Source organism: Lycorma delicatula, chromosome 7 (genome assembly GCF_047948215.1).
Source record: "Lycorma delicatula isolate Av1 chromosome 7, ASM4794821v1, whole genome shotgun sequence".
Classification (NCBI taxonomy): Eukaryota; Metazoa; Arthropoda; class Insecta; order Hemiptera; family Fulgoridae; genus Lycorma; species Lycorma delicatula.
The window spans coordinates 102,773,925-102,788,828 of record NC_134461.1 but is presented as its reverse complement, the minus strand read 5'-3'; the positions used below and the strand labels follow the sequence as shown (position 1 = coordinate 102,788,828).

The 14,904-nt window shown below is 30.2% G+C and overlaps 1 long non-coding RNA gene across 1 annotated transcript in view; it reads left to right on the top strand.

Annotated features, from left to right (window-relative positions):
* Positions 1 to 14,904, top strand: part of LOC142328261 (uncharacterized) — a 275,266-nt gene that overhangs the window by 68,555 nt on the left and 191,807 nt on the right. The window contains exon 2 of the long non-coding RNA XR_012757261.1: positions 6,681 to 6,832. This is a non-coding gene — a long non-coding RNA (uncharacterized LOC142328261). The remainder of the gene's footprint in view (positions 1 to 6,680; positions 6,833 to 14,904) is intronic.

Sequence of the window (14,904 nt, the reverse complement as noted above, 5' to 3'; positions counted from 1 at the left end):
TTAGATAATTTTCTCGATGTTGTGGTTAATGAACTAATAATGTTAGGGATGATTCTTCGTCAGCGCCAACTTCTGGTAGTGATAAAGAATCACTGGGAGTGGTGAAATGAAATCATTTCACCGTTGGCGGTTGGTAACACTGTACGGCAACAATATCAATATAACACCAAATGGCTGTCTCACTACCCCTGAAGCGTCACGATAGCCGCCATATTTAGCTCGATTCCACCCGTCACAGCACTAGCGTCTTCATCTAGTTCGTATCTCAACCACCAGCGTTAGTATCTGCTTTTGTTCCGCTTTAACCCATCGTAGCGCTAGTGGCGGCGGCCATCTTGGATTTGGTTCTCTAACCACCTGAAACGTACATGTGGCCGCCGTCTAGAAAATTATAGGAATTTTGGCTTTCTAACCACCTGATACCTAATACTTCTGTCGTGTGGCGTATGTTTATGCGATATCTCCTTCGTAGAATGAACAGAGTATAATCTTTAAGATTGATTGGGCATAAAAAATTAATATCTTCTTAATGATAATGATTTTTCCTTCATTAATAAATTAATACATTAATAAACTATATAAATAAAATACTTAGTCAATTAAATAAAATAAATTTGTCAATTCGTTTTCTAATCATATGATTAAAATAATGTCTTCTGTTATTACACACACAGAAGGCTGTCAGGCAGCCTTGCTATATAGCACGAAACATCATCAGCATGGCTAAGGGGTGTACATTAAAGATAATAATTACATATACTATTGGGTAACAATAATATCAGTGGACTTAATGTAAATAAGGTTTATTTACTAAACACAACACACGCACACATTATTCCTCCCTTACCATCGCACACACACACACAAATATTATCTCCTCTAACTCTAATTATTTCCCTTTTCACTATTCTTCTGTATTTCTCATTCAACTAATTCTATATAGGTCTAATTTTTACGTATATGTTTATTTTTCTGTTCAAAGCTTTATAGAAATTTAAAGCATCTTCATATCTTCCAGATTAAAAAACGCATTCAAAATTGTCATTATTATCGTTGAACTGAGTGTTGAAATGCGGTAACACTTTAATATTAAATGTTAAACTGGTTACTTTCCAACAATTACTGTCACTTTTTCTTCCACAAGTTGGAGTTAATTTACAGGGGACATTCTTCAGCGGATTTACCACTAGCGAAGTTTCTCATTTCGTCCAGGAAATGTTTTTCTTTCCAATTAATATTTTTATCTAAAATGTATTTATTAATTTTAATCTTTTTATTTATTTTGGGGTAGTCCTGTTCCTAGTTTTTCATGTATCATGTATGACTACGTTATCTTTGGTGTGATATAAGATAATAAAACACTCTTCATAATGTGTTTGCTGTTCAAAGAATAATAATACAAATAATTATAATCAGCTGTCATGTAAAAATAAAATATTAAATTTATTCATATTAAATTTATTATTGAAAATTAAGAACTTATTTGTTAAAATATTATTGTTTTATAAAAACAATTTAAAACTATGTAAAACAGATATAAAATAAAAAACAAATTAACAAATTGGACATTCATAGCTTTTTTTTTTGTTATGAAATCTAAATTAATTTTTATTATTTTTTTCCAACATAAAAGGATGATTTATTTCCATAAATCATACAATGGACTCCTACATCATTCCACACTGGATAATATTAAAACAAAAATCCTTTTATAATCATAATACGTATGAAGTTTAAATTATTTTTCATTATGATCGTTTTTGATTTTTGTACTTTTTTTTAACTTAACTCTCTATGAATGTTGTCTGCCATCCATAAAGACGAAGTTGGTATTTAGAAAAATATTAAACATCTCAAAAAATAAACATTTTGATAAATAATTTATAATAATTAAATTCACAAACTGAACACCTTTAAATTTTTTCACAGTATATTACTTAGTGTTAGTGCAGAAAGAAATTAACAATATTAACTCACTGTATTAGAAATAATAGAGAGTTTCTGAGGTTACCTGCAAAAGTAACTCATTATTTTTTAAAAAGAAAAAAGAAAATTAAAATTACGCAAAATAAAAAATTAACTTATTAAAAAATAATTAATAAATTTTGTTTTACGTTTCAAATTTAGTTGATAATGTTGAGATTCTATTGAAAAAACTTTTAAGAATTTTGGTCTTCATTAGATAGCTATGAAGAAAATATACTGTTAAATGAATAACTAATAAATGATAACAAAAACTATAAAAAATTATACGTTATATCTATAAGTTTTCGAATCGTGAATTTTTCTCAGTGATCACTAAATAAAATTAAACAATAAACACAATTATAAAAATTAAAAAACACGACTGCCATAAAATAAAATAAATAAATAAATTGAACTAAACAAACAGTAATAAATCGAACAAAAAAAAATATGAAAATAAGGGACTAAACATTGTTAAATGCAGTATTTAATTAAAATAATGGTGACCAATCAATTTTCAGACATTTTTAATTTGTTTAAATGTATTTTTCATGTTGTAGAAATAGCAGGCATTTAAGGTTGTGTAATAAGTTCTCACCAGGTCTTACATCGATAAGAAGATTTTGTCCTTTAAACGAACATATTTAAATGCATTCGGAGAGGGCACTTTAATATAGAATAATTACTATTCAAAACTGTTTAATATAGAATAATTACTATTCGGAGCTCTTTAATAAAGAATAATTACTATTCAGATCCCCAAACTGTCTGAAAGTTAATGGTCACCCGTTATTTTATTTAATTAAATACTGCATAATAGTTTTTTTTTAACCTCCGGGTTCACCATTAGGTATTGCTTCAGAGGATGAGATGAATGATTTGTAGCGTGTGTGAAAATGCCATGCCTGACCGGGATTCGAACCCGGCACCTCCGGATGAAAATCCGAGACCCTACCGCTCATATAAAATTATTTAGTTCTTTATTTTCATACGTTGTTTTCTTTTTTCGATTTATTGTCGTTTTTATAGTTCATTTTATTTATTTATTTTTGGCAGTCGTGTTTTTTAATTTTTATAATTGTGTTTATTGTTTAATTTTTTTTAGTGATCACTTAGAAAAATTCACGATTCGAAAACTTATAGATATAACGTATTTAATTAATATAATGAGCCAAATGAAGAAACGGTAAACATTTCAGCATATTTATTTAATTGGTATATACCAATCTAAACTTAGATTCCCACCGCGGTCACCGCGGGAAGCGTATTATTATTAAACTAACATCTTTTAAATTTATTTAATATTTTATTTTACGTAACGTAAATTTATATAGCCTATGACACTCCCGGTAACGTAAGGATTCCAACTCGGGGTCATAGATCTAATTCGGTTTAGTCGTTGACCTGCCACGGAGTTACATACATATGTACACACACACACCCTAAATACATTACACTCTTTTTTTACACTCAGTCGTGTAAAAAGTGCAAAAAACTACATTCCTTCTCCAAACGCAGAAACTTCAAATCCAGTACTTCTTGTATGTTACATTGATTCTGTTTGGATTTAGTGAGCCCCGTCTTAAAAGTACAAATTCTTTTGAAAGTGAAAAGAACAAATTGACCTACATCTAAAATTAAAAAAAAAAAAATTAACAGAAAATTATGTAATGTTAAATTTAAATTAAGTTAAATTTTTTATCTTATTTATTAGCCTAATATGTAACGTTCAGTTAGAATAAAAAATATTTTGTAAACTCACCGGGTTGGTGTACACGTCTTCGCAAATCAGCTGATTTCGAAGTCGAGAGTTCCAGCCTTCAAATCCTAGTAAAATGACTATTGAGTACTAGATCGTGGATACCGGTGTTCTTTGGTGGTTGGGTTTCAATTAACCAGACATCTCAGGAATGGTCGTCCTGATACTGTACAAGATTACACTTCACTTACACTAATACATATCATCCTCATTCATCCTCTGAAGTTAATACCTGACGGTGATTCCCGGAGGCTAAATAGGGAAAAAATCTCGTACGAGAATTATTTTAAATCTTATTTATGTTTATAACTTGTTCCCTTTATTTTTCTGTGTACGTACCCTCCATGGCCCAATTAGATGAAGATTTTATGGATGACATAAATGAAGTGTAGTCCTGTATAGGCTTAGGCCAACCATTCGCAAGACGTGTGGTCAGTTGATCCCCAACCAATAAAATACATCGGTATCCAATATCTATTATTCAAATCCGTATTAAAGCAACTAACTTTTACTAGGATTTGAACCTCAGTACCTTCGACCTTACCTTTGAAAATCAGTTGTTTAAGAACTGATTTGGGACGAGTTAACCACTAGACCATCCTGGTGGACTGTTTTTTTCTTGAAATAATTTTGTTGCAATTCATTCATGTCATGTAAATTACAAAAGATCCCTGTAGAATGAAGAAAAGAATATCTTTTTAAATGTCAAATAACTTTCTTAAAAGTTGCATAAAATTTTGTTTGCTTTAATTTTTATAGCTTGAAATTATTTTCTACATTGAAAACCGTTAGATAAATAAATAAAACGATTAAGTAAATTGAAAAGAACGGGTTAAATTTGTTTTACAATTATTTTTTTTCGTAAAGTGCATTCTGAGCGAATAAATATTAAAAACCTATTTTTTTCTATTATTTAGAGGAGGGTGGTACACAGGTAAATATTTAAAGTTAAGAAATAATAGACGTTTCTACGATTAAATTGTGTAAATTGCTACATGTACTTAAAATACGTTCATTCTTCGAATTTCATTAAAACAGATCAAATTGTTCATGCGTAATCCTGTACGAACGGTAGAACACACACAAATCGAGATAATGGCCACGAATTGAAATAAAGAAAGCCATTAAGCAAAGACCCTTTCGCATTAATTTTGTATAGAATACGAAAAACAAAAAATAAAACTAATTCCGGCAATTATTTTCAGACATAACTTTAATAATATATTTGTAAATTTCATGAAAGCACTAGATACGAAAAAAAAAGAATAAATATCAGTCGCATCTCACAAAAATCGTGTTACAATAAAGTTTTCTTTTAAATAACTGTTACATCGGGAACAGTTTATCCAGAATAGAACAGAAAAACTTTGTTCCTCATTGTACATATTTGGGTCTCGCCAAGGCTCTAGGCCTTATCGGCAACTGTCTATTCAATACAGTACAAATACATTAAAAATACAAATACAGAACAGAATACATTAATAATTACATCAAAAAAGATAGTTAAAAATCGCAATATTTAGAACTAAGTTTATTATAAAAGAAAAACAAAACAAAATTGTCTGTTACTAAAAATCACTGTACTACTAAGTTTATAGTAAAAATGTTATTAATTATGTAAAATATTTAATGTCGTCCTAAAGTACTTGCGGGTAAAAAATATATATTTCATTCGTAACAAAATATTAAAGGATTTAAATGTTTGTTGCTTTAAGATTAACAGATATTCTAGATATTTACGGTTTCAGAGGATAGCCATCGAAATACTTTCTTAAATAAATTATATTTTGTCATATCTTTTATTTCTTTTGGTTACGTGTTATATAAACTAGGAACAACAACTTTCATTGACTTCTCCTATATAAATTATTATATTTAAAAACATAGTTTAATGAATATATATATTTTTTTAATTTTAAATTCATTATTCATATGGAACATACATATCAATAATATTAACTGATAAAAACCCTCAGATCCTTACTCAGAATTATTTTAATTACTCTCTTTTCAGTCTTTTTAATTTTTTCAGTTAAATAATTTGCTGTTTTCATATCTTTTATTTCTTTTGGTTACGTGTTATATAAACTAGGAACAACAACTTTCATTGACTTCTCCTATATAAATTATTATATTTAAAAACATAGTTTAATGAATATATATATTTTTTTAATTTTAAATTATATATCAATAATATTAACTGATAAAAACCCTCAGATCCTTACTCAGAATTATTTTAATTACTCTCTTTTCAGTCTTTTTAATTTTTTCAGTTAAATAATTTGCTGTTTTCATATCTTTTATTTCTTTTGGTTACGTGTTATATAAACTAGGAACAACAACTTTCATTGACTTCTCCTATATAAATTATTATATTTAAAAACATAGTTTAATGAATATATATATTTTTTTAATTTTAAATTACATATCAATAATATTAACTGATAAAAACCCTCAGATCCTTACTCAGAATTATTTTAATTACTCTCTTTTCAGTCTTTTTAATTTTTTCAGTTAAATAATTTGCTGTTGAACCCCGTACTTCCAACTCCACGCCTAATTAACTTTAATAAATACACTTTAGTCTTATTTCTTTTTCTGAGTTTCACTTGCAGGATTCATGTGGTCATCTCTTATAAAGCGTGATCTATTCCAAAAATTACTGTAAAAAAAGTAATTCTGTAAAATAACCCGTATTTGTTTAAGTTTTATTACCCAATTAATTTATTTTGACGTAATTATATCCCTGAATCCAAACTAAGAAATCATCAGTATAAATAATGGTAAAATGCCTAACGGTTCCTCAATTTTAAGAGAATTTTGGAACTAACAAATTCATACTAACGTTATGATTCATATATAAATATACTGAATGATTCACGGAGAATGTTGCAAACTTTCAGTACATGTTTTATTTTTATATTTTTTTTGTCTATTTGCTCTATTTTTTGTGCAGAAAGAAACTGTAATATGCCGTGAAATCCACCTACCTGCATACTTACCACATCAGAAAAAATACCATATGTGTAACGGTCATCGAACGATTCGATCCACCTGACCTGCCATAAATGGAAACCTTGGTCGTCTATTTCTTTTATGCGTCCAGAGGTAAGTTGGCTTACTTTCTTAGCATCATAACGTAATTGACGTATGTATCTCGCATAACTCAAAAACGATTAGCCGTATGATGTTGAAATTTTGGATTTAGTAGGACTGTTGTAAAATCTAGTTGTGAACATCCCTCTTTGATTGCAATCGACTAAACCAAAAGTTTTCAAAAAAGCCCAAAATCTAAAAAAAATTGATTTTGGACTTTTTCTTAAATGCAGTAATAAGTTCTCATCGAGAGGTTTTCAACGATATAAGTGGTATTTATTTTCATTGGTTCCAGAGTTATAGCCAAATAAAATTTTAATTAATGAAATATTTGGATCTTAAAAGGGCAAGACACATCGGTTCGAAACAAACTTCTTCTCCTTTTTTTTAAACTTTCTTTTTTTAATTTAAATATATTGATTTATTAATAATATCAACCTCTGATTGTAAAAAATGTTTTTTACGATGAATAATAATTCAATAATAATAAAATAAAGGAAAAAATATAAGAAGTTATTAATGAAATAGAATTTTATATACTTTTGATTTAAAAAAAAAAATGTGTATATGATTTTTCCATTTTTTTTAAACACTACTATTGTTAAAATCGCTTTTTCATTATAAAGCGCTCATTAAGGATAGCATTTAAAAATTAAGTTGGAAAGTAAAAAGTAAGAGTTTAGAAGTCAATATCATTTAAAACGATCTAATTACTTTTTAATTGTACGAGTTTTTATAACTAATTCAAACAAGAAAATACGTTTCCATAATCATATTGTTATCTGTCGTATACTATGCCGTGTCCATTTTCTCTTTCCTCTATTTGCAACTAACCCTTAAAGTTCTTGATGGATCCCACTTTTCTTTTAGAACATCTACTCGTCTTATTCTATTCAGTCTTCTCTTCTTTTCACCTTATTTATGATATATTTGGAATTTTTTTACTTACCTTTTGTCATGATATGTCCCAGCCGCAGAATTGTTGCTTTAAAAGTTGCTTTAAAATTTGCTTTAAAATTGTTTGTTATTTTTAAAAGCACTGTTTTGTTATAAATATTAAATAATCATCATTTTTGTTAGGGTTGTTATAACCCGAAGTTTTTAGTGAAAACCTTTGTTTCTAATGTTTTTTTAAAATAATACATCGCAATATCCCCATTCAATTTAAATTCTTTGGTTTGTCCCTCCCTGGGTGCTTTATACAAAAATAAATTGTTCCGTTGCGGGAACATTTTTTGAATTTAATTTTTTATTTTCAATTGTTGAAAAGCTATTTAAAGATTGTCTTGAAACACTTACTTTAGATTAGAAAATCGACTTCAGTCAAGCGATTGAAAGCCAGACCAGTTTGATCAACCTACTGTATATGTGTTTTTAAGCTAGAAAATGTTTAGAATTTTCTAGCGTAAAAAATCACACGACGTAGTGTAAACTTAAACTAATTTTTTGGCTTTATTATTTTTTTTTTTAAAAACTTAAATTTTATTTATTACTAGTGGGCCCGACAATGCTTCACTGTTGCCAGAAAGTTTACCACAGTTCAGACCTCATCAATCTAACTACTATATAAATCGAAAAAAAACGTATAAATAACTTTTTTCCTGTTTAGCTTTCGGAAATCACCGTCAGGTATTACTTCACGATGATTCCCGGAGGCTAAATAGGGGGAGAAAAATAACCTACAACTTCTTCAACTAAATTTAATATCGTTATATATCGAGAGATATCGTCTATATCGATCGTTGTCTATGTCAATATCGACTTCCTCAGATAGTTTCTATGTGATTAAATATTATGCAACTAATAACAAGTTAACAGTCCCGGGACAAATAATAATAGCCTACCGGGCTAGTCTAGTGGTTAACACTTCATCGCAAATCAACTGATTTCAAAGACGAGAGTTCTAAAGTTCAAATCATAGTAAAGACAGTTACTTGTATATGGATTTGAATACTAGATCGTGGATACCGGTGTTCTTTGGTGGTTGGGTTTCATTTAACTACCACACGTCTGAGGAATGGTGGACCTGAGACTGTACAGGACTACATTTCACTTAAACTCATACATATCATCCCCATTCGTCTTCTGAAGTATTACCTTACTGTAGTTCCGGAGGCTGAACTGAAAAAAAGAGGGACAAATAATAATGAATTGTGAAATTTTCAGCAAAATCGGTTAAGTAGTTTTTGAGTTATTAGGGCACGTACAAACGACGATTGTTTTTTATGTATATAAATTTATTTTAAATTGTTTATTATATGAGTGGTGACTTTAATTTATATAAAATATATTATTGAAAACGTATACGTGTATGTATATTATTCTGATACGTAACGGTTTCTAAAACTCCAAATTATTTAAAATCAAAGCTACGAGTTGCGACAATAAAGTAATGAGACTGATGTAAAAAAAAATGTTGCTTACCGTTTTAGTCATGTTTAGTGTTGTCTGCTTCAAAGTAGTTCCCCTCTGATTGCACACACTTATTACAGCGCTTCTGCCATTGATGGTAACATTTCTGGAACTCATCTTTTGTAATATCCTCCAAGATCCTCGTCACGGCTTTTTGGACATCTTGTGTTGTTTGAAAATGGTGTCCCTTGACCGCCATTTTGATTCTTGGAAATAGAAAAAAGTTGCACGGAGCGATATCTGGTGAATAAAGTGGCTGTGGTAGTACTGAAATTTCTTTTGAGTTTAAAAATTGCTGTACGGACAGAGCAGTACGGGATGGGATGCATCATCGTGATGCAGAATCCAATTATCAGCAATGTTGGCACGGACACGAACTCGTTAATTTCCTTGTAGAAATATTGGTTAACTGTTTGTCCAGGAAGCACCCATTCTTTATGAACAATTCCGTTGGAATTGAAGAAGCACACAAGCATGCATTTCACTTTTGACATGCGAGTTTTTTTTTTTGGTCTGTGTGATCCCTTTGAGCACCATTGCGAACTTTGGCGTTTTGTCTCTCGATCGTATTGAAAAACCAACCTTCATCACCAGTAATAACACGGCTCAACAAATCTGGATTGATTTCCGTTTGCTCTAACAGATCGGCTGCCACTTTTTCCGTGTTTCTCGCTGTTGTTGTGTGCGATTTTTGGGGACCAATTTTGCACAAATCTTTCTCATACCAAGATCTTCAGTTAATATTAGACGAACTGTTTCTCGATTGATGTTGAGTTCTGCAATCATTTTCACGGATAATCTTCGATCAGATCGTACGATTTCACGCACCCTGGTCAAGTTGACATCTGTCCGTGAGGTTTATGGTCGTCCACGGCGGTCTTCATCTTCAACATTCGTTCTGCCTTCACTAAAAATTATATGCCACCGAAAAACTTGAGCTCTTGACATAACCTCCTCCCCAAAAGCCTTCTGAAGCTTACCATAAGTTGTCGTCGCGTTTTCACCCGATTTAACGCAAAAAGAAATGGCATACCGTTGCGCAATATTTTGCGGTTTCATTTCTGTGACGAGAGACACAAACACGTGTTCACTTATTACACAGCACAACTCACGATTGAGCAGTTGCATCAATGTGCCGCTTGGACTAGAAGTAGCTTATAAACCAGGGTCAAAGATGGTGTGCCTACGCAAGCTGCAGGGTTGCCACATCTTGCAAATAAAAATCAGTCTCATTACTTTATTGTCGCACCTCGTATATAAATATTACAGATTTTGAAAGAAGATTCGTCTAATAATCTGATATAATTATATAAAAAGTGATTTGATATTATTGCGTATATGTTGGGGCTTATCCGTTTACAATGACTGAATTTCTAGAACAAAATCTCATTGTTACGTAATAATTCAATAAACTTAAAATCTAAAAGTAAAATATGTAATTATTGGAAATAGAAGTAGCTTATTAAATTAACTTTCTGGAATGAAATTCAACTTTTGTTAAAGTTTAATTTCGAAATCTGTATTATGATTAAATCCTATTAGGTTTATATATAGGTATTCAGTTTTTTGATATTTGAAATCACGGGTTAGTATTTTCACGTAATAATGATCCGGAGTTTTCACTTATTGTCAATTATCGGAAAAAAACTGTTTAATGATTGGATTTCTCATTGAAAATTTGTGTGTATGCGGTGTGTAACGTACGTATGTGTGAGTTTTATTTGTTTGTACATAAAGTTAAGCCATCTAACGAGGCAAAACTGGTCACATTTAATCGCCTAATTATGTACCTTTGTCTAGTATAATTAATCTGATCAAAAGTTTAGCTTCTCTTTGGAAATCAAAGGGTTCAATTTACCATTAAGCCAGTGCTACGAGGTCACATACTTATTACTCTTAGCGGCTTAACAGTTTTAAACTCTCCAACTCTCATGTTGCATACACAACTTCTCTTTTATAATTTTCACTCCTTAATTTTCTCTTTTACATTTATTTCTGATCTCTCCCTGTGTCTGCAATATCATAAAAGAGGATTAATTATTATTTTATTTAAATGAAAGGAAAAGTTTCTATCTAATAACCTTTATAATTATTCATTAATTATTATTAGTAATTTATGTCGACTTATATAAAGTATCAAATGGAAAGATTCTTAACACACACACACACACACACACACAAACGCGCGCGCGCGCGCATTTGTTACACGTGTGCGTTCAGATTTGAACTTTTATGAAGGGGTATTTTTTTTTACAAAATATTACCGTAAAGAAATACTTTGTAAATAAATGTAAAGTGCCGACTGATTTAAAAACTGGATTTTTAATTCTATTCGTATTTACCAAAAGATATATAATACAATATTCAGATTATGAAGTATGGAAAAAAATAAGAAAAAATATCAAATGCAGACTTACACAAGGCTGGAGAGATTTTATGTATAAAATAAATCTTCTAGTTTCAAATATAAATTTAAGAATTAGGGAAAGAAGTTGTTTAAAAATATTCGTTCGGAGTTTAGCATTTTATAGTAGAAAAATATAGAATATAAAGAATAAAGGAAGGAAAATAATACAAATTTTTGATTTATGTTGTTATATTAGAATATTGAAAATGAAAATTTTTATAAAATATTTTGTGTTTTCATATAAATACAAAATCAATGTATTTATTTTTAGAATACGAGAAAAATCTATGGCAGAACAGCACCTAACACAAAGAGTTAATTAATTTTATTTTTAAGAGGGGGTCGTTAAGGGTAAAAATCTACGAAATAAAATAAATATTACAGTATATAAATTATAAGATAGTCGAGGAAGTAGGATGTAGAACTTATAGGTTAACTGAATTAAGGCAGATTAAAATCAAATCTATAAATAAATTAAATCGATCGAATGAGTGATATTAAAAAAATAATAGCATTACGATTATGGTAAAATTTGAAAAGAAATATTTTAGCATAATAAGTTACAATTTATAATTCTGTAATAGTATTGGAATCGGGAATGAAATTTTGCCGAACAATTTTTAAGTTTTGTTAAATTCATTAATCACCAGCATTACAGAATAAATTATTGTTGTTACTTGTATTAGTCTACATTAGTAACATATATATATATATATATATTTTTTTTTTCATTATCCTTTACCCCCCTGGGCCGGACAAAAATTCAAGTAAAGCTCGGCCCAGGAGAGCGACCTTCTAAGAGCGATCTTCTAAGAGGGCCTCCCCACCTACCGCCAATACGTCCAGCATGGCAGTTCAGCCCCCACGGTGGATCTTTTTTATCGCCTGTCTTTAATATTTGAGAAAGGGTGTACCGGACCCGACTATGTCGTTCCCAGTCACTCCCCAAGCACCCATAAATGGCTAATTGAGCTGCCGCGCTGTTCGCCGTCGCACCTCTTAAAAAATTGTAATTAAAAAAATGGTTTTTAGATATTAATCTAAAGAGTATTTGCAAGCCCCAATCCAGTGAATAACTCGTTTAGTAAAGTCGGAGATGTGGAAAATTTTCACTAATTTTTCAAATTGTTTTACCTTCCTTCAACCCCTTACAGGTTGAATTACAATAAATCCAGAAATTGGTTTTTAGATATTCACATGAAGATACACCAAGAATCAAGTTGATCTTCATTTGTTACCGAGAAATTAAAAAAAAAATAGTAGATTTTAGTTTTTACTTCATTTTAACTCTTTAAATTCGGAATTCCAAAAAATCCTTCCGTAGCGCGCGTTTACACCGTAAGAACAACATGTATACAAATTGTCCTCAATTTATCTTCAGTAGTTTTTTGCTGGGAGTTGATGATTCAGTCAGTCGGTCAGGACAAGTTGCTGTGTAGGTACATATAATATTGTAACAAGACCGGTATAACGGAGCTGAGTAATGGATTCCTCCAATTAAGAAGAAGGTTGTAGAAAATATAGAAATGGGAAGAATCCAGAAAGGGGCTAAAAGAAACCCTTTTAGTAAAGGTCCGTTTAACAATCGTCTTTTGTAACATTGCCCGCTGACACACAATAAACAGATGTTCTTCCGTGAGAAGAGTTATCGGATCACGTTAAGGAATGCTTGGGAACGGAAAGGCTCGGTCGATCGTTCTCACGCTTCATATTGGTCCGGTCCGGCAGGTACAGAAGATAGAAGTATAAATACTCCCGGGAAGACCAGTTAAAAATCAGTTCTGCGAGATATCATTTCTGCGAACCAGTCCAACGAGGAAAGCCTGCGGTGTGAGTCTGCGATACGTCAGTCAGCGTGAGCATTCTGCGGGAGAACAGAGAAGCAGCGAATTTCCAGTGTAAAGTTCGATACGATTTAGGTGAAGCCACTAGTAACTGCAACCACACGTAGTCAAGAAATACTATCGGTCAGTTACTGTAAGACTCTAAGTGAAAGAAATAATGTGCTAAATTTTATTCATAAACTATTGGGATGATTTCATTTGTGAACAACAAAGATAAAGAAGGTAGGTTTTTAATACTTGCCTTTTTTATTGTACTATTGTTGTTAATTCAAGACTAGTGGATAAAAGTGTTAAGACTAGCGGTTATTCTACGGGACTGAATTCTGCTTTTCCATTCTATTTATCTACCTGTAAATAAATCCTGACGATTATTTTAAATTCTGATTGTATGTAATCTCTGTTTATTGTTATGATTAAAATATGTGATTATTTTTTAGTTACTGATATGTAATATTATTATTGTTCACTATGCTCATTATTTATCTTGTTTAATTTATGTTTTTAAACCAATAAATTAAACAATTGAGAGATTGACAATTCTAAATCGTCAATCTCTCAATATTCTGATCGAGCCGCGAACACGCGAGGATATGTACTTTTTGTAATTTTAAATCTCGAATTTTTGAAATTATCGTTATTTAGAACAATTAATTATAACAAATTAACTAACCCGTAATTTAAGTAAACTGAATTGAAAAATTATAATATTTTATTGCATTTTTAATGTTTGTTTTATTTTTATTAAATGCTCATTTTTAATTTTTACTGCCGTGTACGAAGTAGAGGAAGTATTGTGATCGCGAAAAATTTTGGTTTCCAGATTTCAACGGAAATATCCATTTTGACTAGTTTCGGTGTGACATCTGTACGTACGTACGTATGTATCTCGCATAACTCAAAAACGATTACCGCAGGATGTTGAAATTTTGGATTTAGGACTGTTGTAAGATCTAGTTGTGCACGTTCCTCTTTGATTGCAATCGACTGAAACAAAAGTGTCCAAAAAGAGCCCAAAATCTTTTAAAAAATTGGATTTTGGACTGTTTTTTAATTGTTGTAATAAGTCCTCATTGAGAGATTTTCCACGATATGTCATAAGTTGTACTTATTTTCATTGGTTCAAGAGTTATAGCCAAATAAAATCTTATTGAAATATTTTAATCATAGGGGAAGGCGTATCGGTTAGAATGAGAATTCATTTCCTTTTCTTTTAATTTTTTTTTTAATTTTAATATATTGATTTATTAATATATATGATTTATTAACCTGTGACTGTAAAAAAAAAATTACGATAAATAATGTTCATATGAAATATACAATTAAATGTGATTTTTTTTTTTAAAACGATTGATTTTAAACGATTTAAATGTTTTTGATGTTGCAAAAGACTTCCAATCATATTTCTTGTAAATTAATGTGAA